This window comes from Bos grunniens, chromosome 20 (genome assembly GCF_055505025.1).
Source record: "Bos grunniens cultivar Pamir isolate PY7600 chromosome 20, Bosgru_T2T1.0, whole genome shotgun sequence".
Taxonomy (NCBI): Eukaryota; Metazoa; Chordata; class Mammalia; order Artiodactyla; family Bovidae; genus Bos; species Bos grunniens.
The window spans coordinates 64,618,203-64,644,277 of NC_141184.1; the positions used below are offsets into that span (position 1 = coordinate 64,618,203).

At 45.2% G+C, this 26,075-nt stretch overlaps 1 long non-coding RNA gene across 1 annotated transcript; it reads right to left on the reverse strand.

The window, feature by feature from the left end:
- Positions 1 to 9,707: 9,707 nt before the first annotated feature.
- LOC147350541 (uncharacterized) lies at positions 9,708 to 20,441 on the reverse strand. Its single transcript, XR_015148560.1, has 2 exons — positions 19,886 to 20,441; positions 9,708 to 10,318 (listed from the first exon to the last, which is right to left on the reverse strand). It is a non-coding gene; the product is annotated as an uncharacterized LOC147350541 (long non-coding RNA).
- Positions 20,442 to 26,075: the final 5,634 nt, after the last annotated feature.

Consider the following 26,075-nt stretch of genomic DNA (forward strand, 5'->3'; position numbering starts at 1 on the left):
CCAGGCCAAAAAAGCAAAGCATAAAACAGAAGCAATATTGTAACAAATTCAATAAAGATTTTTTTCTTTTAAAAGAATTATCTCAAGGAGAGAGAAGGGGGGCAGGCGGGGAGGGATGGAGGGCAGATGTTCTAAGAATGAGCATAGTATTTAATCAAAGATTTTTTTTTTTTTTTTGGCTTTATTTCTTGGGATTATCATCCAAGACCATAGCATTTAGGAATATGGAGAACCCCAAATTGCTCTCTGCCCTTCTTCCATTTGGCCAGGCTCCAGTTGGATTTTCCTAAGCCTCTTGTTTGGAATGATGAGGACATTTTCCCTTAGGGATGCTGTCATATGTCAGGGTCAGGCTCCAAGGACACACAAAACCTGTGTAATTCGTGATGTTTTTTAGCTTGGAGGCTGACTCTTAGAACAAAACCTGCTGGCCACATGGGCCAGGACAGAGTGAAAGCAGGATGAGTTCTAACCCCAGCTCTCCTCCTGTTAGCAGTGAGACCCTGGTCCCAATACCTGATCTCACCCTGCCTTGACTTCATCTCTAAAATGAGGGATAATAATAGCGTCCATCACCTAAGGTCATTGTGCAGATTGAAAGAGATAACACAAGCAAAATGGTTAGAACACTTCTGCATTATGCTTTTTATTTTAATATTCAACAAGTATTGGTTGAGCACAGCCAGGCCTTGTGCTGGGACACAGCGTGAGTGAAGATGTAAAACCCAGGCCCTGTTGCTCTGCTGCTGTTCAGGCCTTGGGTGCCAGAATGCCCAGTGGGCACAGGTCCAGCCTCGTGGATGAGAACATTTAAGGACTTCCTGCCAGGCCAGCTCCTGGACACCACTGCATCCCAGACTGACTCCCCATCACTTTGTCTTCTGCTCAGGGCTTTAGGGTACATCTGCTCATCTCCCTGTGGCTTCGTCCAGGCCCACCTCTCCCTTCCCTGGTGGTTGCCAAATTAAACAGAGCTTCCTGTTTCTCCCTGTGCCCTTGTCTCTGGCAAGCAGTTTTAAGGGGTATTTTTCTGCTTGGTAACAGTGGAAGGGCACACTCCCAGGCTCACGAAAGCCTTCTCCTTATTGCCCTCACCTGCGCCAAACTGCCGTGGGTCTGCAATGAGGCCCAGGCAAAGGGATTTTTCAGAAGATCCCTGGCGATTCTGATGACCAGACAGATTCTAGTTGGGTCAGTGGGACACCAGCTCCCTGGGCTGCTGGTCTGTGCAGCCCAAGGGCGCCACTGCGGGTGTGGACGGAGAGTGAAGCTCAGCAGTCAGGTGGGGCAGCAGATCCCAGCCGCCACGGCTGTCTCCCATCCATTTTTTCCTTTGGTCATGGCCACCAGGAAGAGGGGACAGCAGGAAAGGCGGCAGGACCCCTTTAAGCAGGAGGTGAGGGTGGATGGGGAGGATGAAAGTGGAGGAAATGCCACAGCTGAGGGGGGGATGTGGTAATGGAGAATGCCTTGGTTCCAGGGCTGCCCCAGCCATTCTCAAGATCCCAAGTGACCTCTGGCCTCTCAGAAGTGCCTGTAAATCACCTCCCAGGAGCCAGACACTGCCTGTGTATGGGAAACTGCCATAAAATATTTTTCAGTCTAAAGTTCTGCCCCCTGCCTGTGTTTTTAAGTCTCAGGACCCCAACCCTCCTGGCAGAGCCCAAGGGAGACCAGTTACTGCTGAAGGTGAGCTCTGTGCCCTGGCCTCTCCACTTACAGCCGGGCCTCTGCACGCTGGGCTGTGGCTGTTGCCCTGGGGATGTCCCAGGGGCCTGCCTGTCCTCCAGGTGTGCCACAGAGGCAGCAGGAGTCTGGAAAAGACAGAGCTCTGGGCCTCGAAGCTGATCCAAGCTACGTTATTATGAAAAGTTATTAACTGGTATTCAGTTACAGGATCATGGGCTGAACAAAGCATGAGCCCCAGTGCAGCCGAAAACCATATGGGCCTGAAGGCTGCACACACCTGCGAGGGAACAGGCAGGCCTGCTCAGAAACCATCATCAATTCTAGGAGAGTCATAAAACTCTGCCTTGCTTCACGGCACTTTCTAATTAGTTGCGCCCTGAGTTTTCTCCACTTCCTTATAAAGGCCTGCGCCCCCTCTCCCACTCTGTCCGTCTCCCACGGCCCAGGACATCTGGGGAGGAGGTTCCCACCCGGACTCCCAGGCCACGGAAGACCTTGCAAACAGGAAGATAGCATTTACCTCTGGATCCAAAGCAAAAATAGAAAAGAAACTCAGGAAGTTATCACAAGGAAATAATCCCAAAGGGAGAAAACATAGTGCTTTCTTATAGCAGCAAGAAGCTGGAAGCCATTCCTATTGATTAAGTGTAGGAAAATGGTTACATCAATTATGTACATTATATTCACCCAGTGGGATGAGCAAGTGAAGAGTAGAAAGATAAACGCAAATGCTATGTGATGACATGGAAAACGTCTTACCATAGAATGTTCAGTTAAAAAAAAAAATGGATGCAAAAGGTCTCTCTGCTATAATTATGCCGGTAAAGTTACATATTCGTGTGGCTCTGAGGAGAAGGCGGTGACGAAAAACTGAAGACATCTTAGCTGTTGGTGGTGGTGGTAGGACCGGGGGTGGTTTTTCTTGTCTTTAACTTAGAATTCCTTTAATGCTTTTGTAATGTTTGCATAATGTACCCTCAAAAATTAAAGGAAACGGAGAAGGAAAGTAATGAATATTGGTTTAAAAAGCAGGGGAGGGGGCAGAAGAGAAAAACAGACAATGTGGTGTCTGAGCCAAACGTCCTCCAAAGGTCCCCAGGATGCAGCCACGTGAAGCGACACTCGTGGAGAGGAGTTCATTTTCACCGCTCCACATCCCCCAAGAAAGAAGAAGAAAAATGATTAGCATCTTGGAAGGGAGCAGAGCTTTCCACCAGCTTCCTGTTGGCTGGTAGGGACACTGAAATCACGGGCTGGCAGTTCCCAGGGTGAGGCTCTGCCTGGGTTTACTCCACTACACCTGGGTGATGGGACCTTGTCACAGAGATGAATGTCAACCAAACACAGAATGAACCCCCCAGTGTCTGGGTATATGAACATACTCCAGCAGCTGGTCTGAGGATGCCGGGTAGATCTGCGAAGAATTCCCAGAAAGTGGTGCCCGACCCCTCCCAGGCTGGGCCCCCTTGCTCTGGGCTGGCTCCCTGGAGCTTTACCAGAAGGCTTGGCCACCAGCCACCTGGCTCCTGGAACAGCCAAGCTGGCTTTGCCCGGGCTCTCACCCACAGTGTGCTTTGCAAGAGGAGTTACCTTATAGCAAGTCAGAACTTGACTCTTGGTCAGTTGAAATATACATTTCTACTGCCTTTGGATTCAGATGCTTTCAGAGGCAGGGGCCAGTCTCTGCTCCTAAGCTTGAATACTGAATAAATATGTCTTGTGTTTAATATTCAACAGACTCATCACAGTGGGGAAACTCATCTTGAGCTAGGTTTCCATTCTTTATCACTCTGGGGGTGAGCGTAGGACTCAGAGGAAGTGTTTGTGCATTCAAGGAGGAGGACAGAGTGTGTGGGAAGGGTCAAAGAAAAGCAGCCCCCCTGTGTGTTTCAGAGGATGAGATGAGCTTACAAAATATCTTCTTTTCCAGTCCCAGAAGGGAGGCGGCTGCACCAAGTAATATTTCCAGTTAAGGGAAACACATGAATGTTTAAGAAACAGCCTGGAACAATCAGGGTCATGATTCCTGGCTGCAGCAAATGGAAGCATGAGAGTAGAAGGAGCCATGCAAGAATGATTAGACAATCGGTGAGCCCAGCTCAGGACCTGATAACACAGAGATGCTTTAGGGCCATGCTGCACGGAACACAGCTTCTGTATTTGAGAAGCACTCAGACTTCGACTTTCTTAGGAGCCAGCCCAAAGCTTGTATGTTACACCTGTGATCCTCACACAGCTCTTTGCAGGGGAATGCGTTTGCTGTCTTTTCCCTGCCCTGCACTTCATAACCGTCCTTTGCATGTCTTCTTTTGAGGGATTGGCCTCTTGATGCTTCTGGGATGCTTCATAGACTGAACATGGTTTTACCAGTTGCTACATCCTGGTCTCTCAAAGGTGATCTGAAGTCTGGAGGCAGCTAACACTCCCTGGAGAAATGAATCTGAGAGAGAAAAAAGCCTTTCTTAAGCCCTACGAAATTCTCTGCTTTCAAGCACCTTGGGTGTTTTAAAAACCTCTCCCTCTCTCTCTTGTTGCAGCATTTATCTTTGTGTTTCAGCAGACAGATGGGAGACATGACGTACACGGGGATTTCCACTGGAAGCAGGTCCAAAGGAAGAAATCCTACATTCCCAGAATACATTCCTCTCTCTTGCCCTGCAGTCAAAGCTTCCCAAACTCTTACATCTTGTGGCTGAGCCTCATGAAGAAAAGGGGGAAAAAAAGGAAAAAAGAAAAAAATTAGGAACCTCAAATGTAAAACATAATAAATTGACCCTTTCTCAAGTGGAGATTGAATCCTCCACTTGGCAACATTGCTGCTAAGTCACTTCAGTCGTGTCCGACTCTGTGCGACCCCATAGACGGCAGCCCACCAGGCTCCCCCATCCCTGGGATTCTCCAGGCAAGAACACTGGAGTGGGTTGCAATTTCCTTCTCCAATACATGAAAGTGAAAAGTGAAAGTGAAGTTGCTCAGTCGTGTCCGACCCTCAGTGACCCCATGGACTGCAGCCTTCCAGGCTCCTCCATCCATGGGATTTTCCAGGCAAGAGTACTGGAGTGGGGTGCCATTGCCTTCTCCGGCAACATTAAGCCTTACAAAAGAAACAGACCACCTGGTCCCAGACCTTAGGACTCTTGTGGATGTGCTGGCTTTCGGAAAACACTCCTACTCTTCAGCCGAAGTGTCTGCCCTGCTATTTCCAACTCCTGCCCTTTGCTTCACTGTCAATGCCCCATCTTCCATGAAGCTTTTCCTGCTCCCACTCCTGCGGGTATGAGAGATCTCACAGTGTCGAGAGTAAAAGCAGAGTCTGGAGCCAGATGTCCTGTGTTCACATCTCAAATGCCACTTGGTATCTGTGCAGCCATGGGCAAGTTGTTCAACCTCTCTGTGCCTCAGTCTCCTCACCTACAAAGCAGGGATACAAATGGCATCTACTTCATCAGTTCAGTTCAATCACTCAGTCATGACCGACTCTTTGTGACCCCATGGACTGTAGCACGCCAGGCTTCCCTGTCCATCACCAACTCCTGGAGCTTGCTCAAACTCATGTCCATCGAGTCGGTGATGCCATCCAACCATATCATCCTCCTCCCGCCTTCAGTCTTTCCCAGCATCAGGGTCTTTTCAAATGAGTCAGTTATTTGCATCAGGTGGCCAAAATATTGGAGTTTCAACTTCGGCATCAGTCCTTCCAATGAATATTCAGGACTGATTTCCTTTAGGATGGACTGGTTGGATCTCCTTGCAGTCCAAGGGACTCTCAAGAGTCTTCTCCAACACCACAGTTCAAAGGCATCAGTTCTTCAGCGCTCAGCTTTCTTTATAGTCCAACTCTCACATCCATACATGCCTACTGGAAAAACCAAAGCTTTGACTAGATGGATGTTTGTTGGCAAAGTAATGTCTCTGCTTTTTAATATGCTATCTAGCTAGGTTGGTCATAACTTTTCTTCCAAGGAGCAAGCATCTTTTAATTTCATGGCTGCAGTCACCATCTGCAGTGATTTTCGAGCCCCCCAAAATAAAATCTGTCACTGTTTCCATTGTTTTTCCATCTATTTGCCATGAAGTGATGGGACCAGATGCCATAATCTTAGTTTTCTGAATGTCGAGTTTTTTTTTTTTTTTTTTTTATTGGCGGCACAGACGCTGCCGGCCAGGCGTGCTGGAGTCCCCGGGCAAGTCCATGGGGGAAGCGGCGGCTCCGGGGAGTCCCTGGGGGATCCCAGGTTCCAGCCGCCGCCTCCCGCAGATCCCGGGTCTTCATGAATGTCGAGTTTTAAGCCAACTTTTTCACTCTCCTCTTTCACTTTCATCAAGAGGCTCTTTAGTTCTTCTTCACTTTCTGCCATAAGTGTGGTGTCATCTGCATATCTGAGGTTATTGATATTTCTCATGGCAATCTTGATTCCAGCTTGTGCTTCATCCAGCCCGGTGTTTCTCATGATGTATTCTGCATAGAAGTTAAATAAGCAGGGTGACAATGCACAGCCTTGACATACTCTTTTCCCGATTTGGAACCAGTCTGTTGTTCCATGTCCAGTTCTAACTGTTGCTTCTTGACCTGCATACATATTTCTCAGGAGGCAGGTCAGGTGGTCTCGTATTCCCATCTCTCTCAGAATTTTCCACAGTTTATTGTGATCCACACAGTCAAAGGCTTTGGCATAGTCAATAAAGCAGAAGTAGATGTTTTTCTGAAACTCTCTCACTTTTTCTACGATCTACTTCATAGCTTTAATTAAGTGTATCAATACATGTGACATTCTTACAAGAATGCCTCGCATACAGTGATCACTTAATAGGTATTAAATTCTTTACCCTCCTGACCATACTTGATTTCTCACAGAATTATCCTGATGCTCTCCAGTGGCACACTCATTTTTGTGGGATTTTTTTTCCTTCTCTTTTTGCCTCAGATTCTTCTTATTTGAATTATATCATCTGATTGATAAGGAAATATTTAGGGCCCTGTTCTTTTTTTTTCATTCCTTAAAATCACCTAGTAGCAAAGAAAGATTGGCCATTACGCACATGAATAATGAAAGACAGATATATGAGTGTGAATCCCTACAGTATTGTGCCAAGTTATGTAGCCTTCCTGCCTGCTGGGCCTGGTGCAGAGATGGGAAAGTGAAGGAAACATCATAGAAAGTTGAGTACTGAGCAGAGAATGTAAGAACAGAAGGACATGAAATAGAGAGGAGAAAGGATCCCAGGGTAGCCCAGGCTGGCGGGTGACATGTGGGAAGGAGGGAGTCACAAACAGAGGGGTGTGTGTGTTTATAGTATGCATTCTTTCCAGTATTCATAAAGCACTTATGTGCTGAGCTTAATGTGTGCTAAACCCTGTGCTGGCAACAGTAGGGTTGGGGCAACGGTGGGGAAAAGTTGGACAAAACCGTCAGCTCAGAGAGCTCTGTGGCTCGGCAGGGGGGGTTCTCCTTTGGCACCCATGGAGGCACATGGTCTGTGTTCCTCCAGGTGCTGTCCCCCACCCTGCCCAGTTCCTTCCAAGGCAGCTCTCTTTTTATCAAGGGGAGCGGAGGACAGCCCGAGGGCCCTGCACTGCCCGCAAGCCCCCTCTCGGTGACACCTGCTGCTCCCCTGAACCTGCCCTCCCTGCCACCCATGCCCTCCAGGCGCCACTCCCTAGCTTAGCCCCCTGCCCGTTCTGCCCTGCAGCCTCCCTGTGAACCTGCTCATCTGCAGTTCCATTCCCTCCCCTCCTACAGCAAGATGAGCACTCCCAAGAGGGGGTCTCTCACCTGCTCTCTCTCCGTGCCCCGTGGGGGAGGGTCCCTGCTCTCTGACCCAGTCATGAAGCTGGGCTTGGAAGACAGCAGCCCAGGTGGGTTTGCACAGCTGCAGGAATGGCCTGGACACCTAGAGTTTCAGAACTAATGAGAACTCCACAGATGGTCTGGCTGAGCCTGAAGGGGTATAGAACATTCCCCTCAAAATATGCCACTCTGGCATATGGAGTAATTTGAGCTGAAGGAAATTGACAAGACACAGACACAAGTAAAATTCTCAGTAAAACGCCCTCTGTACCAGAAAGGGCAGGACGGTTCTTAATCACCACAGACAATTTCAGAATCCTACCACCCCAGAGAAGACACTATAGAACACATCTTGTTAAAAGCAACCCCTTTCTTCCATTAGTTTCTGCTATACATTTTCCCTTCCCAGAGGCTGCTGCTCCCAAAAGCCTAAAGCCCTTTCTCTTTGTCATTTCTCTGTAAACGTACTGTTCTCTTGTTAAGATGCTACATAAGCCCAAGTTCTAACCAGCCCTCTACTCACCTCGAGGTCTCCTGTGAGTTCACTCAGATGCACACATTAAATAAACTTCTGATTGTTTTTCTCCTGTTAGTCTGTTCTTCAACAGTCTAATTTGCAAAGTCCCAGACAGTAAACCGAAGATGGGAAGAGAAAAAGAAAAAAAGAAGCGTCTTTCCTCCCCTAGAAGCTCCTCAATTTAGAAATGTGGGAAAGGAAGCGTGGGGATTACAGGACCTGCCGCACAAAACACAGCACATTTGCTGCAGAGCTGAGGCCTGCAGCCAGGCTTTCTGCATGTCTTCATCCTGTGGGAAATGCCACTTCCAAATTCAGATGCTGTTGTTTTTGTCTTTTCTCTTCTCACTTCCCTTATTGAAATTATGTTGGCTTTTCACAAGTAGAATGTCAAAAGCACTCAGAAACTCTCTTGACCACCATCCACAGGAAGAGATAAATTCTTATCATGACCCAGTATACATTCATATATGTAACTGAACCAAAGTGTCCATGATGCAGTTCTTACAAACTGAGACGCACGATGGAATTTCCTACTGTTTGAAATGCTGGTTGTGTCCAGCCCTGAATTCAGTTCAGTGAGTGAGTGAAAGTCTCTCAGTTGTAGCCGAGTCTTTGTGACCCCATGGACTATACAGTCCATGGAATTCTCCAGGCCAGAATACTGGAGTGAGTAGCCTTTCCCTTCTCCAGGGGATCTTCCCAACCCAGGGACCTAACCCTAACCCTAACCCTAATTCTTTTATGGCGGTAGGCCGAGGCTTTTCCCACATTGCAGGCAGATTCTTCACCAGCTGAACCATGAGGGAAGCCCAAATTCAGTTCAGTACTGACAGACAATTTGAAGAACATTGACTTAGGAAGGGTCTCTGTGTGAGAACCACGCAAAAGCAGAGACTGAAATGAGGACTTGTGTGAAGGTAATGTCTTGGGAGATGAATCCAGGAAGCACCTTGTGTGGGTGGGGAGGTGAACAGGGAAGGGATGAGAGCTGCAGGCCTCTTCCTTTGGCAAATGGGGACTGATCCCACCAGGATGCTCTGAGGAGCATTTAGAATGCATCCCAGAACTATCCCAGCAGAGAGAGGAAGCCAAGGTCACTATGATTGACGATTTCCCCAGGAGTACTCACCCTGTGAAACTTTATGCGGCTCTGTGAGCGCCAAGATGTATCCTTGGTGCCACAGAGAGCACTCAGGCAGGAGGAAGCCGAGAAAAGCAGAGGGTGTAGGTGCTTGATGTGGGTTGCAGTGAACGCAGAGGAGAGCAGAGGGAAGGGACATGGAGTAGAGCAAGGGTCCCCAATCTCCAGGTCTAATGCCTGCTGACGGGAGGTGGAGCTGATGTAATAATCACAGAAATAAAGTGCACAATAAATGTAATGCATTTGAACCATCCCCTGTACCCCATCCATGGAAAAACTGTCTTCCACAGAACTGGTCCCTGGTTCCAAAAAGGTTGGGGACTGCTGGGCAGAGCATCACAGCACCTGCTGCAGAAAGTGCCATGGTGTCTGGGGCTGCTGTGCCTTCTCCATGAATCATCCCCACTAGATTTCAAATGGAAAAAAAAAAAAAAAAGCCACATTAGTAGGAAAGAAAAGGTTGACACAAAAAGATACTGTGAGATTCAGACCCAGAGAAAGTACAAAACAGGCCCTTTTCATTTTTCACTTAATTGTGATATCACTGACATAAAGAAAAGGCGAGGAGAAAATTAACTGCAATCTGTAATCAAACTGTACAGAGCACTGTTGCTTGAAATGTTGTGATCGAAACGTCTGTGACAATAAACCCAGACATGCACGGCATAAAGATTTCGCCGACAGGTTTTCTCTCTCTTTTGGACTTTCTACCCACACTCCAACAGTGGTCCCACAGCTAGCCCATCTCTATGATGCCGGAGCCTGCAGAGTGACTCACGGAGCCAAACAGAAGGCACTAATCTAAAAGGAGTTTGAGGGCTTTGAGGTTGAAAGACTCCGTGTAATTACTAATTGTCATCATAATACAAGTATGTCTGGAGAGACAAGTCAAAGGGAAAAGTGGGTTTTCACCAAGGACCGAGTCTTTGCCTTCGTTGATCAAACACACATTTCAGATTTCCCGATTGGCACGTTCACACCGCAGCATATGCAGTCCATCTGGAACACATGGTCAGTGCAGGCAGATGGGTTAGGAGCTGCTGGGGAAAGAGAACTGGATACTTGGCACGCTCCTGTCCATAGCTGTGTGACCTTGGACAGGTTGCTTAAGTTCTCTGAACTTGTTTCCTCTGAATTGTGAAAGCACTTTGAAGACTAAGAAAGGGTGATGTCATAGTCCTGAAAAGGGATCAGAGCAGAGCATTACATCTCCTGATTGCATAACCTGGGGTGGCCCATGTGGTCACTGCCCTTTTGTCCCATTTTTCAGATGCAAGCACTACACAAATAAAAACAAATGTCACGGGTGTACACGTGTTCCCAATCCTGAACCCCCCCTCCCACCTCCCTCCCCATATCATCCCTCTGGGTCATCCCAGTACACCAGCCCCAAGCATCTTGTATCCTGCATCGAACCAAAACCAATACAATATTGTAAAGTAATTAGCTTCCAATTAAAATACATAAATTTAAATTAAAAAAAAAAGTCAGTCTATCCAAAGGGAATTCTCTTTATCTTGCTTTAAGCTTCATATCAGGTCCTAACAAATCAATGTACTCTCTTTTTATTCTTCCTTCTTGCACCATTGCCACCATCTATTACCATAGCACACTTATTGAGCACCTACAGCATACAAAGCCTAAGTAATCAGTGGGGATACCAGGCCTTGTAGTCATGGTACGCAACAGGATTTCATTGAAAAATAAAAATCGTATGTGTAAACAGAGACGCCGCAACATGGGGTGTCACATGCACAGATCAGATGAGTGGCCTGAATAGTCAGTGGGACTGGAGGTCAGAAATGCCTTCCTCATATATAAAGCCAATAGCCTGTGTCCGAACTCCATTTCCTGTCACAGTCTTAGGCACCACACCTTATCAACCAGTTATATAAAACCAGGTATCTTCCCATTATATAAAATCAGTTCCTCTCCCTGGATGCTTCCTGTTAGATCTCAAGAGGCTCGAGTGATTTCCATTTAAAGCAAAATCTTTTCTGGGCTCCTTCTTGCCCCTCCGATGAGCGCCATTTTCAGGCTAATATCTCCAAAGAATGACCCACACTCACTCTCCACCCCTTCCTGTTTCACTCCCCCGCTTAACTTTTTCCACTCTGCCTGCTGCCAGGAAACAGTGATCAGTGGGGTTACTGGTACCTCCACTCTGCGGGACTCAGGGAGCACTTCACCCTCCTCATGCCTCTGACTTGTGCTGACTTTGATGTTCTGGCTCACTGCCCCCTTTCATTCTTAAATAAGCTTTTTTACTGACATAGAACTGACATAATAAAGTATGAAAAACATGACTATAATGTTTACAAGTGAAAACTCCCTTGTAATGACCATCTAAAGAGAATACCGCCAGTGCCCTAGAAGCCTCCTCTGCCTTAGTGCCCCCTTCCTTGTTACTGAGAGGCCAGAACGATCAGTGGATGCTGTGTGTGTTGGGGGGAGCGGGGGTCACCCAGAGCCCCTCCAGATGGAAAGCAGTCATTCCCCCAGATACTGGCTTTAGGTGGGTAAATTTCAGTTCACTCTGGGCAGCAGACAGAACCCTGAGCATGAAGGCTCAGAAAGGCCCAGGGAAGTACCAGAGACATAGTTCATGTAGATGCAGATGTGTGCTCGTGGAGAAAACAACTTGATTCCACGGGACCAGATGAGAATGCTAGAAGTTCCCAAATATAAATATAAAAACACACATTATGGTCAAGACCTCAAGCTCTGGTTGAATCTCTTCCCTGTCTCTTTTAGTAGCTATGAGACCTTGGATGGGTTACACAACATCTCCATACCTTTGTTTTCCCATCTGTAAAATGGGTATAACCATAGTACTTACTACATGGAGCACTTAAAAAAAAAAGTAAATGTGAGGCCCAAACAGAATCTACCAGAAAATGAGCTTTCAATTAAGTGTTAGCCTTTATAATTAGGACCACATTTATTGAAAACTGTGGAACAGGGAAGCACCAGGAAAGGAAGATCCAAAGGTACAAAGAAATTCACCCAGGGAGCTAGGCCTTGCAGGATTTCTCTGTCCCTATTCTACTGCACCACATTTGGATGAAGAATGATTTTATGAGAACTTGTTCAACTCCTTTAAGATCAATGGCAAAAACCCAAATTTTCCATCTAAGTGCAGTTGACCTAAATCCGCTGAAAGACAACATCTTTAGGAACAGCCCCTGGTGCTCTCTGAGTGGCTAACTGGGCTGTCTAGAAAAATGTCTGCTTACATAAATCTCCTTAGTGAAGCTTCCAGAAAACCCCCAAGCTGCTCCTTTCCAGTTCTGACTTAGGGGCTGCTCATCATTTCAGAGGCAGCATGGGCTCTGCCTCCAGCTCTCACATTCAGCCTTGTATACATCAATCAGGATCTTCCACTACCAAGCTGCTCATCCACTAATCCATAGTGACTGAGGGTTGTTTCTTTTTAAGCTTCTTAATTTGCTGCTTAGAACATTACTCTGGGTGGAGGCAATTAGTATTGCATACTTTTGAGGAGAAAATTGCAGCCCAGCCTGCTCTGACTGCATGGATCAGGGATTTCCTGAGCTCCCTGTTTGATCCTTCTCTTTCCTTTTTTTTTTTCCTTAACCCCTGTTCAAATAATCTGGTCCCTTCAAAGTTCTGAGATGCTATCCTGATGCATATTTAAAATTCATCAAGCAACTCTTGGGCTTTCCTGGTAGCTCAGATGGTAAAGAATCTGCCTACAATGCAGGAGACCCAGTTCAATCCCTTGGTCGGGAAGTTCCCCTGAAGAAGGAAATGTCTCCCCACTCCAGTATTCTTGCCTGGAGAATCCCCATGGACAGAGGAGCCTGGTGGGCTACAGTCCATGGGGTCACAAAGAGTTGGACATGACTAAGTGACTTTTACTTCACTTCAAGCAATTTTTGGCAAAGAGAAAAGCTTGGATATAAGGAATATAGGTGACAATCTTCCCAAATAGGTTCAGCTTCAGGAAGGTTTTCCCTACCTTTATTAACTGGTAAATTCTGTGAGTGGGTTGTTGGTGTGTGTGTGTGTGTGTGTATTGGAGTGGGTAAGGGTGGGGGTTCTGGGCAGGGAGTGGAGATTGACTTCAAAAACTTTCTTTTAAAACTCTCTTAGTAATCACGGCCTCTCTGAGGTCTGCTTAGTTATTTCTGGAAAAGTCATGGTGCCAATCTCTACTAGGCAATGAAGGAAAAATCACTGATGGGGAAGCCATGGGGATTACAGCCAGTCTTAGTTGGAGGCCACCGGAAGGGACCATGGGGTCAGTAGCTTTTCCTTCTAGGCCGGGGTGGAGTGGACAGTACTAGCCAGAGGCTGCCTCTGCCTCTACTACATGACCATGACCTCCACAGACACTCCGTGAAAATATGGTTGCCTGTCCGCCTGCTCACTCACAGACAGCTGGGCCAAAGGCCTGTGTTCCGGACGCCTAGTGGTAAGGGCAGAATAGCAGCTAGTGGGTCCGGGGCACTTATTCCCTTTTTCTGCCCCAGATCCCAGGGTTCCCGGATCTCAGAGTTCACAGGAGACAATTCTCCACCCCAGATACTCCGGGGACACAGTAGTGGCCCTTTTACCATCACACGACACAGGATATGGGTCTTATGGTATAAAAACCACCTTGACCTTTCCTGAGATGGAAGGCCTGGGACCTACTGGGCTAGTAGAGGAAGTATGCCGGGTCCAGAAGGCACCATGGCAGCGTGAGTTATGACAGCCCTGGGTGGAGCACAGCAGGCCTGTCCTCCGAGTGACCCTGACCTATAATGTCAGTGAGGCACATTCCCCCGTCTTACTACCCACAGCCTTCCCTTGTCCCTGCGGCTTGTTTCTGAGACTAATTTTTTTGTATCTGGCTCTTGGGGCTGTGAAAGATCATACCCCTTGCAGCCCTAGCATCTACTGGAACAGAAAGATGATCTGGGCTAAAAGTAGCTGCCTGAGGTTCAGCCCCTGGAGGTTTACTCTCTTAAGAGCATAGTGTTTATTAAAGGAGAGAGAATGAATGTGTTGTCTATTTCCAGATATGTGGGAATGTTATTGGACTGGAATCAATACGAAGTAGAGCCTTTAGTGAATAGAACAAACTTCTCTAGCCTGATGGGTTATTATGTTTCTGGAAATTGGTGGGACCGTTATGTTAACAGGGCTGGGTCTGGATTCTATAATGCTTGGAGTGGTTTACTCGGTGGACTCTTTTCAGTGCTACAATTAAATCTTCCCCATAGACCCACTCCCCTCATCAACTTTCTCACTCATAAATCCAATGCTCTTTTGTCTGAAATACAGCAGATTTGCTTTCGTTTTCATCTGAGTTTGAAGTGGGAGGTTGTAAGCGTGAGGCCTGGACTCTAAGAGTAAGTATAAGTTATAATTATATTTCCTCCTATTATGCCTTTGATTATGCTTTGATTTGATGGATTGCATACCCCCTCACTGCACACAGCAGAATCCTTTTGACACATACTTTCATTAACCTTCCCAGGCACAACCCTGAAATACCTTTTGAGAAGTTTTCCAGTGTTCCATGACAGCCTCTCCTGCTAAAAACTCTTCACTGGAAACCATAAAATTACTAGGAAGAAATACTGTCTGCAAACCTTGTGGTGTTTCTCCTCTAACGCAGTCTATGGAGGGCCACCAGTATTACAATTCAGATGGCGTTTATTATTTGCTTTTGTCAAACACTAGAATGGACTGATGATTGCCTCCCTCAACTGAATGAACACTGAATCAGCAGTTTATGGGAGCTTGTGTCGTGATGACCTCAAGATCTTGGTGTCTGAGCCCAGCCTACACTTAGCTGTCACATGACCGCAGATAAAATCACTTCCTGTCTTGGTTTTCACTACCGTAAGATGATAAGCACAGAATTCCATCTGTGCTCCAAAATGGCCAATCAATATTCAGAACTGAAAGGCTGGGATATCCATTATTAAAAGTGAAAAAAAGTGAAAATGTTAGTCTCCAAGTTGTGTCCGACTCTTTGCAACCCCATGGACTGTAGCCTGCCAAACTCCTCTGTCCATGGACTTCTCCAGGCAAGAACACTGGAGTGGGTTGCCAATTCCTTCTCTAGGGGATCTTCCCAACCCAGGGATTGAATATGAGTCTCCTGCATTGCAGGCAGGTTCTTTACTATCTGAGCCACCAGGGAAGTCCCATCTATTATTAACATTCAATAATATTAATAATGATTATTGTTATTTCTAGCATGTATGTATCTTGGATGGAGAGGCATGGAAAATTTTGTTTTAGGGGCTAAATGTGGGAAAGAAAGTTGAGAGGTTGTACATTTGTTTTTGTTTTTCAAAGCTCTCATTCCTGACAGAGCACGAGAGACAGCTCTCTAGGCTGGTGTTAACTAAGCTCCCAGGGGAGTGGGTTAGAACAGCGACTAAAGGACTTTGTGAGACTCTGGGCAGCAACCATGCTGTTTTAGGCCATTAGTCCTCGAGTGGAAAGGAAAATTAGTCTCTTCATTGCAACATGGAACCTGACCCACTCTGACGCCTCGAAAACAGGTAGCAACAGTGAAGATAGGAAGGTCGCATACCGAAAGACCCTGGGCACTGGTATGAGGCCCCAGCAGGGCAAATGGTACTATTGCTAGTCAGCACATACTATACCCAGGACCCTGAAAAGGTTCTTGGTTTTTAAAGTTTGTATGTGTGTTATCATCCCTGGAACCCCTGAAAACCTTAATGGGACAATTATGAGTCTCACTTCCTTTGATTTTTCTTTGAGATTACTTTTACATAGGGGCTGTCTTTATGTGTCTAAATGTTTAACCACACAAATGGGACCTTCATTTAGACTTTCTTGAGAATTAGATTCTCTGTAGCCACAGATCTTGACCCCTGCCATCTTTGGTTGCAGAGGACAATGGTCAGATCAGCAGTCATTACTCTTCAGTTTAAGAGGAGGTCAGACAGGACAATGAGCTAAAAGTCAAGGTAACAAAAGAACTGAAGGCTGTAATGGGTCCTCTTCACAGGCCAGTGAACTTGATTCTGGTTTACTGGGATGTGAGGAATCTGGGGCTATTTCAGGAATGTCAGCAATTTTGCCCTAAAGAAACTTTGATCTTGCTGCCCGTCCTTGTGCCTGGTCACTAACTAGAAACATAGGGACCCAACTCTATGGCTGTCTCTTATCAGAGAGCCATACTGACTGCTTAAATAAATCTCCTCCCATTGTTCTCTTTTCCTAGAAGAAAGAACACAATCCTTCCAACTTCCCTGAGAGGAGCTTCAGTTGCTCATTTTAAGACTATTTACTTCAGCTGATACTCCCTTTAAGGGCTTCCCAGGTGACTCAGTAGTAATGAATCCACCTCAATGCAAGAGACCCAGGTTCGATCCCTGAGGTGAGATCTCCTGGAGGAGGAAATGGCAACCCTCTCCAATATTTTTGCCTGGAGAACCCCATGGACAGAGGAGCCTGGTGGGTTACAGTCCACTGGGTCACAAAGAGTTGGACACGACTGACCACACACACACCCATTGGGAGGCATGTCTTTGAAACCAGTAAACAAAAGCCAGGAAGATGAGGGTCTCCGGCCTCAGCCTCCTAAAGTAATAATTCCATCCTGTCGTCCCCCATCCATGCTTAAATCCCAATAGATGCAGGGCAAAGATTTCTGGGACTTTAGAAAATTCCCTAAAGGCCAGGAAGTGGAAATTATGCATAATTTGTATTGTATTTTGTCACGAAAAAAGTAATTGTGTTTCCACCCTGTCTTTCCCTTAAGTTTTTAGCTGTTAAAAGTGACAATTAGGGTTTCCCTGGTAGCTCAGAGGTTAAAAAAAAATATCCACCTGCAAATGCAGGAGACGTGGGTTCAATCCCTGATCTGGGAAGACCCATAGGCTGCAGAGCAACTAAGTTTTTGTGTCTCAACTACTGAGCCTGTACTCTGGAGCCCAGGAGCTGCAACTGTTGAGCCCAAGTGCTGATACTACTGAAGCCCATGCACCCTAGAGGCAGAGCTCTGCAACAAAGGAGGCTACCGCAATGAGCAGCTTCGTACCACAGCTAGAGAGCAGCCCCCACTCACCGCAACTAGAGAGAAGCCCACACAGCAACAGAGAGGGAGCAGCGCCAAAACTCAAATAAAATGTGTTTTTAAAAGTGGCAAATAGTATGAATTCTCCTCAACCAGGATGTTTTATGCCTCACTTTTGTGGAAACAACTAGTTTATGAATGATTAGGTCTACTGACTTTCTAGAAAAGCAGTAGGGGCTCTTTGGATGAAGAAACCCTCCCAAAGTCTCATGTTCCGGTATAACCAAGGATCAAAGCAAGACTCCCATTATCTCCTTTTTAATTCTGTTTCTCACACCATAGCCTGAGCAGAGCCATCTTTCATCCAAAACTCTCTCCCCGTTTGTCTGAGGTTTAGGGTCTCTCATCTACAGGGTTTAGAGATTTGCTTGGATTTTACTGTGTTTTCAAAAATTAAGAGGCCAAATTCCCACAGAGCAATTACTAAGACTTGTTTAAGAGTCTCTCACGTTAGGAGAAGGAATCGCCGGCACACTTGTTCAAACAAAACCTGTGCCAGTTTTCTTTATTTTATAATCTTATAAAAATGTTTTACTAACACCATGGGATCCTGAACATGTTTATGAACATTTTCCAAATGCTTTGAAGTCCAGAACTGGAAGCCCCAGTGACTGTCAGTTGCTGAGTTTGGGGAGGTGGGCACTGGAGGGCACAATAGCACTCCCTGGCTTTCCTCTTCTCTCCCCGCTCACCAGGACCACGTCTCTAGAAGCTTCTCCATGACCTGGGCCTGCTTGGTCAATTTGAGCTGCTTGCCTGGCCATCAGTCCAGTGGTTTCCAGAACTCTCTCTTAGTCACTGTCCGGCTTCCCTCAGTAACAGAAGAGGGTGGGCCAGCAACACAAAGTTTTCGAGACTGGGATGTTCTGTTAAGTCCAAGTTTCTAGTTCAGAGAGATTTTTTTCCCTATCCTGTCCAACCGCTCAACTGAAATTTATTGAGGGCTTCCTAACTTCAAAAATTTAATGCTCAGTAAAGCATCTTTGTGAAAATTTTTAAAATTTACCTGGGCAAGATTTACCTGTCTTCCGGGGTGCAAAAAGCCTAGCAGAGCTCTGCAGCATTTCAGGCTCATTTTGTGGAAGCTTCCTTATCTCTGATCTTAGTTTAAACTGTGGAGACACTCGATGCTGCGTGATTCTAGCTGTGAATTCAGGCACTCATTTCTGAAGCTCAGCACGGCATTCAGCACTGCAGCAAGCCCCCGGCAAGGGATAATGCGTGCTTACAAAACACATGCATGTGGCAGTAATTATTCAATTTACAAAACATTCACCTTTAGAATTCCTTTGCATGGCATTTAAAGACTAAAGTCATTTATATAATTTCAAATTACATATGAACATTCTTAGAGCCGACTCACTGGAAAAGACTCTGTTGCCAGGAAAGATTGAGGACAGGAGGAGAAGGGGGCGACAGAGGGTGAGATGGTTGGATGGCATCACCAACTCAATGGACATGAGTTTGAGCAAGCTCTGGGAGACAGTAAAGGACAGGGAAGCCTGACGTGCTGCAGTCCATGGGGTCTCAAAGAGTAGGGCAAGACTTAGTGACTGACCAACAACAATGCTGCGTGTAGAGTCTCCTTACCCTCCCTCCAACACACACACACGCACACACACACACGCACACACATCCCTACACACATTTACTCAAACTTCCCTCCTGAGCAGTAGAGTCATAAGAAAAAAATAAGAAAGACCTCATTGCTCCCCTAGGGTTATTCTGCTTTCCATTTTAAATCAAAATACACTGCATGAGTTCTTTTCAATGACCTTGTCCAGTCTCGCTGTATAGATGAGAAACTGGGGCCCAAAGAAGTGATTTGGCCAAAGTCACAGAGCTCATTAGCAGCAGAGCTGAGACGACACCCCAAGCTCCGAGCCTCACATCACAGCCTCTGCTCTTCCCGCTAACTTCTGTTCCCACCCCTGGGAGGATAAGTTCTTCTTTATTCAGAGAACTGCAGAGAAGACAACTCTACAACCTGTCTGAGAAAATCAATTTCCAAATTCAATAATGCACATTCTCCCAGAAACCTCCCTCTGACTTACTCTAATCAGAATGGGCCATATTAGAGAAAAACAGTTCATGTCTAGATGGAGATGAGTCAAGATGAGTCACTGTTTAATGCAACCAAATGCTTCTTCTCCCTGAAATGGTTAATAATCTAACTCTCGAGGATAACCTAATGCTCTTGTTCAGTCGCTAAGTGGTCTCCAACTCTTTTCGATCCCATGGACTTCTGCTTGCCAGGCTTCTCTGTCCATCACTGTCTCCTGGAGCTTGCTCAAATTCATGTCCATCGAGTCAGTAATGCCATCCAACCATCTCATGCTCTGTCACTCCCTTCTCCACTTGCCCTCAATCTTTCCCAGCATCAGGGTCTTTTCCAATGAGTCAGCTTAAACCCTCTTGTGTTTTTTTTCCCCCCCAACATGTCTGAATATTCTAAATTCTTTCAACTTTGTCTCCAGACCCTCCATTTCATTCTGTAATTATCTTTATAGATTCCTCAGAACCCACCCTACATTCTTAGCATCCCTCTTGAATGGTGCCTCAGACTGAAATGTAGGCTTATACTCAGGCCCTGCTTAGGGCTGACCTTTTAAGAAAGGTAACACAGACTTTCTAACAATTTCAGCTCTTTCATTTTAAAAAATTTTCTTACTGACCTTTGATGAGAAGAAAATTCCCACACGATTACATCATTTCTTTGAGGCATGTGTACTGAAGCGGCCCCTTTTCCAGGGACTTTGAGCAGATGCATACAATTTTCATCATTCCAACTCCTGTTGCAACAAACTTGATTTTTCAGCTACTTCTAGGCTGCTCAGTCCACTTAGTAGACTGCTCAGAGGCCTGATTCGTCTTTTCTTTGAGGTGGAAATATTTGTTGCAATCTTGCTCTGAAGCCCAATAAATCAAAACATTGAGCCTCTTGTAATAAAAATAGTTGCTTTGAAGTATAACCTTACATGTCTAATTTCCTACCAGCAATAATGAAGCTTTCTCCAGCCATTTGGAGGGCACTGGGTTTTCTTTCTTTTTTTTTTTTATTTCTGTCCTTTTGTTTTTCTAACATGTGGGCTGTCTAATGACAGGATTTGGTCTTCCAGATGTTTGGGTGAGAGAAAGCAGTAAGTGACGAGTACACATCTCAGAGTTCCATACCACCCAAGTGGCCGTTACATCACTGGCCAGAGTGAGCTTGTCCAGACAGACTCCACCAAGGTTCTCTCCCACCCCTTGTATTTAATGTTGCTAACCCTTACTCGTCAACACAAAGTAACAGAAATTCTTTCATGCGGCTATTATTCTGCAGACACCCAAAGAAGGGGGAAAGAATCTACAACCACACAGAAGTTAAAACCCATGTGGTTTTAATAATAAGAAAAGAAAGAGATGGCTTAATTCAGTAATAAGACAAGACTCCCTGGTGGTTAATATGGTAATTTGCCACATGATTAAAGGTAGATGAAAGTGGAATTTCTATGGTAACATTCTCACTCCGATGGATGCTTTGAGGAAACTGAGATTGTTAGTCACTTGAACACCACGATTCTTTTGAAACAAGAGAAGAGTGACTACCAAGAGCAGCCTTTGAAATTCTTTCATCATTATCTCAACCTTTTCAAAACGACCGAGGAAACAGAGGCCGGTGCAGGAAAAATACAGTCCAGCAAGGGGGCAGCCGGGTTTCACAGCACCCAGCACCCAGAGGGGCCACAGAAGCCCAAAGACTCTCCAGGAAACGGGGACCAGGCCCTGCCCGGTCGCTCTCTGGAGTGGAACATGCTGGAGTTTGACAAGTTGACACCTCCAGGGTGCCAGCTCTGTTAAAAGATGCTTCCGTTTATTTAGTCTCCATCTACATTCCTGCACCTGTTTCCCTTCCGTCGCCTTGAATTGTCCTGTCTGCATTGCTTCTTTTGTTTTAATAGTAAGCTTTTAAAAATGATTTATTTATTTGGCAGCACCGGGTCTTAGTCGAAGCACGCTGAAGCTTTAGTGATGGCACGGGAAATCTTAATTGCAGCATGTGGGATCTAGTTCTCTGACCAAGGATCAGCCCTGAGCCCCCGCATTGGGAATGCAGAATATAAGCTGCCGGACCACCAGAGAAGTCCCTCCTTTGCTTCTTGAAGTTCAGGTGGCAGAGCCGGTACAGAATGGCAGCAATCCCTGCCTCTGGCTAAACAGTGAGAGCTACCCAGGTACAGGCAAAAATGGTGACACTTGCTCCAAAGCGCTCTGCCAGAGGCTGGTGTGCTGAGAAGCTGAACTGTCCCATTTGGATTGCAGGCTCCTGGGTCTGAAATCCAGAGCCTGCCTGCTGCCAGCAGGGTGACCCTGAGGGAGCTTGCTGCTTCTCATCTGTTACAGGAGGCACACAATTCAAAAGGCTCTATAAACTCCAAGGATGCAGACAATTTCTAGTTTGTTTCATGTTGCTGCAAATGGCATGATTTCATTCTTTTTATGGCTGAGTAATATTCCACTGTGTGTATACGCACATAAACACCACATCTTCTTTATCTGCCTGTGGACATCTAGGTTGTTTTTGTATCTTGGTTATCATGAATAGTGTTGCCACGAATGCTGGGATGCGTGTATGTTTTCAAATTAGTTTCCTCCAGATGTATGCCCAGGAGTGGGATTGCAAGATCACACAGTAACTCTAGTTTTCCAAGGAAACTCTACACTGTTCTCCATAGAGACTGCAGCAATTTACATTCTCACAATAGTGTAGGAGGTCAGTGAATATTTACTGAGTTGAGGCTACCACAGTGAATAGGAATGCTAAGTTCTGCCCTCATACAGCTTAATTTCTAGCAGAATGACCAACAATAACCAAGAAAGCAACTAGAGTCATTGGAAAGCATAAATGCTATGGAGAAAATTAACAGTCTGATGTAATGGGGAGTCAGTCAATGACGTGGGAGCTGCTTGAGATGGGAGTTAAAGAAGGCCCCTTGGACATGGGGCATTGCAATCATAACATAAGGATAAGCAAGAACCAGATGCACAAAGAGCAGCAAGAGGCCGGTTCCAAGGAGTGGGGTGAAGCTTCAGGTGGGAAACAGTGTGGCTGGGGAAGCGGCAGAAAAGCAGCCAATGTCCCTAAGGCCACAAGAATCACTGAGATGAGGGTAGAGAAACTGGCAGGGGCCAGGTCACACAGGATATTGAAGGCCCCGGTAACAAGTGCAGATTTTATTCCAAATGCAAGGGGAGCTATCAGAGGTGCTGGGTGAGGATGTCATGTGAGCTGCTGTATATTATTAGAATGTCACTCGGACTGATGGATGGAGCACACATTTGAAGGGTGCAAGACAGAAGAAGGAGACTGCCGGGAGCCAGCGTGAGGAACTCCACGGGCGGAGACCAAGAAGAAAATATTGAAGCAATTCACGTGGGCCTTGAGGGTACCTAGACAAGGTAAATGGCAATAGATAAAGAAAAGAGCTGGAAATTTTGAAAGAGAATTTGGAAGTAGCACCGAGAGGACTTACAGAGGCCTGATGCCTGTGGTGTGTACATTACCAGGACAAACCAAACCATGTAAGCAGAAGGTGAAGGCCAGAAGGAAGAGAAGGAAATTCCAAAGAAAGAGACATTCTATTTTGTGCCCTGTTCCTTCCTAGGAAAACTGGTTTTGTGACCTCTCAATTAGCCCCCTCAATGCAGTGTCTTTTGATGCATAGAGACTAGATAAACTGTGTCCTGACCACATATGGCTAGGTAAATGAAAGTCAATATATTGATTCCCTTGAAAGGCACAGGAAACCAGCATGTGTTTCAGACACAGAATCATCTTGTCGCAGGCTGACCCACAGACGCCTCAGTTCAATCAGTGGAGTACTCTATCCAGCCAGAACCTAATTCACACATCTTATAACCACTTGGAGGTTTTCTACACATCCTAAAGTCGAACTACACCAGAAAAAAACAAGAATCATAACCCTCTTCTCATTCTTTGTCTCTAAACTTTTTATTTTGAAATAATTATCGATTTACAGGAAATTGCAATGATGTGACGAAGTTCCCATGTACCCTTCGCCTAATCCCCCCATGGTTGCATCTTGCATAACTGTAACACAATATTAAAACCAGGAAATTGACATCCATACAATGTATGTGTATAACTCTATTACATTATATCACATGCTTAGATTTCTGTAACCACCAGCACAATCAAAGTACAGATCACCACGAGGATCTACTGGTGCCAACATTTTACCAGTTTGAGTGAAGTGTGGAAATCTTATCTCCCTTTAAGGCTCTTTGTTATCCTCACCCCAGCCATTATTTATAATGTTCTCAGTTATTTCCTCTACAAACATGGAAATCCACATCAGACAATGTTATGCTTTTTGCTTGGATTGACAAATGTAATTCAGAAAACTTAAGAAAAAGAAAGTCTATTACATTCACTCATATGTTTTACTCTTTCCATTGTTCTTTTTTCCCTCCAGATGTTCCAAGATTCCTTCTTTTATCGTTTCCTTTCTGTTTCAAGAACTTCTGAGAGCCATTCTTGTGGGGGTAGGTCTGCTGGTGATAAATTCTCTTAGTTTTCCTTTATCTAAGAATGTCTTAATTTCCCTTCCTGAAAGATAACTTCACAGGATGGAGAATGCACAGTTACTTTCTTTCAGCTCCTGAAAAATGTGCTACTTCATTCTGGCCTCCATGATTTCTGAGAAGGATCCACTGTCTTTGAAATTGTTTTTCCTCTTTGGAAAAGTGGCATTTCTCTCTCATTACTTTCAAGATTATTTGTTTTTATCTTTAGTTTTCTGATGCTTGATCATAATGGGTCATGGTGTAGATTTCTTTTGATATAGTCTATTTGAAATTCTCTCAGCTTCTTGAATCTGTGTGTTTCCCAATTTTTGCCAAATTTGGGAAGTTGTCAGCTATCATTTCTTTTGAGTACTTTTTCAGACCCTTCCACCTTCTCCTTTCTGAGATTCTGATGACATGAATGCCAGATCCTTTGTTATAATCTCATGGGTCCCTGAAAAGTTCTGCTCATTTTTTCTTTTATAGCCTCTCTTCTCTCCATTGCTCAGATTGGTAATTTCTATTATTTTTTTCCTCAAGTTCAGAGATCCCTTTCTTTGCCCTCTCCATTCCACTGTTGGGCCCCATTAAGTTTTTTATTTTGTTACTATATTTTTGGTTACTCAAATTTTCACTTGTTTTTTCTTTGTATCTTCTTTATTCTGAGATTTAACATTTTTTTCATTATTTCAAACGTGCATAATTGCTTGTCACAGCACTTTTATAATGGCTGCTTTAAAATCCTTGTCAGATTCCAACAGATGTGTCGTCTCAGGTCTGTTGATTCCTTCTATTCTTTTCTAGAAAACTTTGTACTCATTACCTCACTGTCAGACTGACTTGACCATCCCTCCCTCACCAGTTTCCTGTGAGCCCCAGGAGATTTTGAACTACATTGTTTTCCGTTGCATAACACAGGCATTTTACAGGCTTTGGGGTCTGACAAATTCAAACTACTACTCACCAGCTATGAGAACCCTTACGCAAAAATTCAGTATGAAAAATAACATACACAAGAACATATAAAACATATGTACATTTCTAAGTAAAAAAATAGACTAGCCATGGTCAAGAAACAGAATATCACTATATCTTAGAAGTGGAATGGCCAGATTTGCCAAATAAAAATACAAGAATTGAATTTTAGATAAAAAATAAGTGACTTTTAAATCATGTTTGTCCCGTGCAATATTTGGAAATACTTTCAGTAAGATATCTTTTATTGTTTATCTGATATTGAAATGTAACTGAGTGTCCTGTATTTTATCTTGCAATTCTACTTAGACGTCTACTCCCCATCATAGTACCCTACTTCCCCCATATGAATTTCTTTATTATCCCTTTGTGTTTCTCTACAATGTTACCACATGTGTGTTGATTCCAAAATGTAGTTTATTTTTGCCTGTTTTGGACTGCCAAGGTAGTCGTGGTGGTGGCGGTTTTCCTTTTTTCCTAAATCATGTCAAATCCAAGCTCTGCTCTCCACTCACCCCGTGTCCTCAGCAGTCTAGAATCTGTCATGCTATCGTGGCTTCCGACCCCTTGACCTGGTAATCCAGGAACCCAATCAAGGAGATCCGGGAGGGGGAGGTCTCAGCTTACCAGCCCACTGGGATAACCTCTGAAGATGCATCTGGCCACACTCACACAGCTTTGTCAAAGGCAGATGGTCCCCCCAGTGGCTGCACTATCTCTGTGCCTAGCTGACCTTGGGGGACTCATTGCTTTTGAATTCCAGCACTCACCTGAAGCCCTGAGCCATCTCCCTCCAAACTCCAGCACCTTCTAGAGTGCTGGGTACATATGGGCTCAGATTTTATCGCCATCAGAATGTACTAACCATCTCCTCCTTCCTTACCCTGACTCCTGGAGCACTCCATTCTTCTCTGCTTTCAGCCTTTGTTTCTCAACCCTTAAAAAGAAAAAAGCTTATCCTACTATGATTTGGTTTCACAAGGAGGCTTAGTGACTCTAGGGGAGAAGCGCTGGATGCTTTATGAAGCCAATAGCCCATCAAAGAGCTGGTTTATCTTTCCTCAGGGATGGAAGGCTCAGCCATCAGAAGAGCCATAGTGGCCTTCCTTCCCTCAGAAATGAAGAGCTTGCTTCTTCTAAGCAATGGAAATAAATAATGTTGTCATATTTGCATATCCTGCTACATTAGATTCTCAAAACTTTACATATAGAGCACCCATATCAATCCTTAGAAAGTAATGAGTCACTAACATAGCTAGGAATATTTTTCTGTGTGATCTTTACTTGTGCACCAGAATTTTCTCCCCAAGCTGTAGAAGG